Genomic DNA, 4,068 nt, shown 5'->3' on the forward strand with positions numbered 1-4,068 from the left:
CTGCTGGTGTTACAGTACTTTGAAAAAGAGTACTTAGAACTGACCGACCTACATTAGCTTATTGGTGTGCTAAAACATCCACACAATAATGTCTAGTGAAAGCGTGTGGTGTTGGCCATGTAGCTGCCTTACATATGTCAGCTATAGGTATGTTACCTAAAAATGCCATAGATGCACATTTCTTGTGGGTTGAATGTGCTCTAGGGGTTATAGGTAGCAGCCTTTTGGCTTTTGCATAATAAGCCTGGATAGATTTACCAATCCATCATGCTACGCTGGTTTTAGTGACAGGATTGCCCTTATGTGGTGGTGAAAAGGCAACAAAAAGTTGTTTTGTGTTCTTAAACGTTTGAATTCTATCAATAAAGAACATAAGCGTTCTTTTCATATCTAACGTGTGGAGGGTTCTTTCAGAAAACGACTCAGGTTGTGTGAAAAAAACTGGCAATTCAGTGGTTTGGTTAAGATGCAATTGAGGTACTACTTTTTGTAAAAATTTAGGGTAGGTACGAAGAACCACTTTATCTTTATGTATCTGGAAAAAGGGTTCTTGTAACGTTAATGCCCAGAGCTCACTTATATGTCTAAGGGAACTGACTGCAACTAAAAAAGCCAGCTTCCACGAAATAAATTGCCAAGGGCATGAATGTAGTGGTTCCAAAGGTGGTCCCATGAGTCTAGTGAGTAACACATTAAGGTTCCAGGAGGGCACTGGAGGTAATCTTGGTGTTATTACCCTTTTTAGTCCTTCCATAGAAGTTTTAATGGCAGGGATTTTGAAAAGAGAAGAATGTTGCCTTTTCTAAAGGTACACAGCTATGGCTGCTTACTGTAACCTTATAGAGGTATATGACATGTTACTATTTGCAAATGGAGTAGATATAGGATAATATTTTGTAGCAACATTTGGAAAGTGCGCCAGTTTTTAGAAATGCAGTAGTAAACAAATTGTTTTCACTTTGCTGCATTACATGCTCTAGTAGTTGGTCTACCTACTTCCTTAAGGATGTCCATACTTTTTTGAGGTAGGCTTAAGTCAGTGGTTCACAAACTTTTTTGACCCGCGGCTCCCTTCACCTATATTGGCCATTGCCCGCGGCTCCCCATTATGTTACTTTTTTTTTCGGGTGGGCGATGTAAGCCCAGCCTTGGGAGTACTTCAATTATATTAACGAGCATAAGGAACGAGTTACTTACCTTCGGTAACGACTTTTCTGGTGGATACATTAGCTACCTGTGGATTCCTCACCTAATGAATACTCCCATGGCGCCAGCATTCAACGGAAATCTTCTTCCTAGCTTCTGCACGTCGACGAGGACGTCACACTGGCCCACGCGACGCCGTCTGACGTCATACAGGCAATAAGAGGTCCTCGCCGACGTCAGTACCAACATTTTTTACGTGCATGAGAACAATAACCTGACATAATGAAAGATTAAGGCAACATCTCATAACATTGTAAATCACACAACATTGCAATAAAATGGCTGTAGATTTAATAAAACTCCTCTTTTTTTTTTTTTTTTTTTAAATCAAAACAAATATACACTAATTATGTATACCCACAAAGATATATATATATATATACAAGTATCCATATATACAAAATCTATAGCAGCCTTAAAGACCAAGAGGAGCACACTCAAGGATTACTTGGTAAGACCAAAAAGGCAACGGGGAGGCGGGTGGGACCGTGAGGAATCCACAGGTAGCTAATGTATCCACCAGAAAAGTCGTTACAGAAGGTAAGTAACTCGTTCTTCTGATGGATACAACTACCTGTGGATTCCTCACCTAATGAATAGAGTCCCAAAGCAGTACCACGCCCGGCGGTGGGTACCTAAATGGTCAAACCAAGAAATCCTGCAGCACTGACCGTGCAAAATGGCCGTCCCTTCTGACCTCAGAGTCCAAGCAGTAGTGCTTCGCAAAAGTGTGAAGGGACGACCAAGTTGCGGCCTTGCAGATGTCAACCACAGGAACACCCCTAGCCAAGGCCGAAGTGGCCGACTTAGCTCTGGTGGAATGAGCTCTAATACCATCAGGAGGATCCTTCTTTGCTAAAGAGTAACAGATTTTAATGCAAAGAACAACCCACCTGGAGAGTGTTCTCTTGTGGACTGCCTTTCCTCTCCTCTTGCCCACGTATCCGATGAACAGCTGATCCTCCAGCCTGAAGTCCTTTGTTCTATCAATGTAGAAGCTTAACGCCCTCTTTGGGTCCAAGCGATGTAGTCTCTCTTCCTCCTTTGAAGGATGAGGCGGAGGATAGAACGTGGACAAAGTAATCGTCTGGGCCAAATGGAAGGGTGAAACAACCTTCGGAGGAAAGCAGCCTTGGTCCTCAACACCACCTTATCCCCATAAAAAGTTGTATAAGGGGGTTTTACCGATAAGGCCTGCAACTCACTCACTCTCCTTGCAGATGTTATAGCCACCAGGAAGACTGTCTTAATAACTAAGTACCTTAAGGGGCAAGAATGCATAGGCTCAAAAGGGGACCCCATAAGGAAAGTCAGGACCAAGGACAAATCCCATTGAGGCATAACGAATGGTTTTGGAGGATATTTATTTAGAAGACCTTTCAAGAATCTAAGAACAATAGGAGATTTAAATAACGATGGTTGGTCTGAAAGACAAATGAAGGCTGACAAGGCAGACAAGTAACCTTTAGTGGTAGCCACTGCACAACCTTTCTGCGCTAGTGACAAAGCAAAAGACAAAACATCTGACAGATGAGCATGTAAGGGATCAATCTGTCTCTCTCCACACCACATAACAAATTTAGACCACCTATTAGAGTAGATAGATTTAGTGGAGTGTCGCCTGGCCGCTAATATAACATCCACTACATCAGGCGGGAGAGAGAAGGAACTCAGGTTGCCCCGTTCAATCTCCAGGCATGTAGGTGCAGACTCTGGAGGTTGGGGTGTAAAACCTGCCCCTGCGACTGCAAGAGGAGGTCTGCCCTGAGAGGGAGACGGAGCGGAGGGCACAGCGAGAGTTGGAGAAGGTCGGAGTACCACACCCTCCTTGGCCAATCCGGAGCTATTAAGATGACTTGGGCCCGGTCTTGGCGAATCTTCCTCAACACTCGAGGAATCAAGGGTATGGGGGGAAACGCGTAAAGCAACTGGTCGCACCAGGTTATCTGAAACGCGTCCCCCAACGCTCCCTGCACCGGATACTGGAGGCTGCAGTATAACGGACAGTGCGTGTTCTCCAGAGTGGCAAACAGATCTATCAGAGGAAACCCCCACATCTGGAAGATTAAACGGACTTGATCTGGATGGAGACGCCACTCGTGGTCGGCCGAGAAATGGCGACTGAGACTGTCCGCACGTACATTCAAGACCCCGGCCAGATGATTTGCGACCAAGCAAATCTGATGGTCCTTTGCCCAGGACCATAGTCGAAGAGCTTCTCTGCAGAGAAGGTACGACCCTACTCCTCCATGTTTGTTTATGTACCACATCGCGGTAGTATTGTCCGTCAGGACCTGTACCGACTGACCACGAAGGGAAGGGAGGAAGGCCTTGAGAGCAAGGCGTACAGCCCGCAACTCCAACGGATTGATATGAAAAATCTGTTCCTCTGGAGACCAAAGCCCTTTGATCTCCAGATCCCCCAGATGAGCCCCCCACCCTAGAGTGGAAGCATCCGTTATGACCGTGGTCCCTGGTGGTGACTGCTCGAACGGCTTTCCTTGTGAAAGATTGTTGCCCGCAATCCACCACTTCAAGTCCACAGCAGCATCTCTGGAGATCTTGACAGCACCTTCCAGATCTCCTTTGTGTTGAGACCACTACCTTCGGAGGCACCACTGAAGAGCCCTCATGTGCCAGCGAGCATGCGTGACCAACAGTATGCAGGAGGCAAACAGACCGAGCAGACGAAGGACCTTGAGGGCTGGAACTACCGCTCCATTTCGAAACATTGGAACCAACTCCTGAATATCTTGAATCCTCTGAGGCGGAGGAAAGGCTTGATTCAATGTTGTATCCAGTACTGCCCCTATGAACAGGAGGCGCTGAGAGGGCTCCAGGTGAGATTTGGTCATGTTCACC

Source organism: Pleurodeles waltl, chromosome 4_2 (genome assembly GCF_031143425.1).
Source record: "Pleurodeles waltl isolate 20211129_DDA chromosome 4_2, aPleWal1.hap1.20221129, whole genome shotgun sequence".
Lineage (NCBI taxonomy): Eukaryota > Metazoa > Chordata > Amphibia > Caudata > Salamandridae > Pleurodeles > Pleurodeles waltl.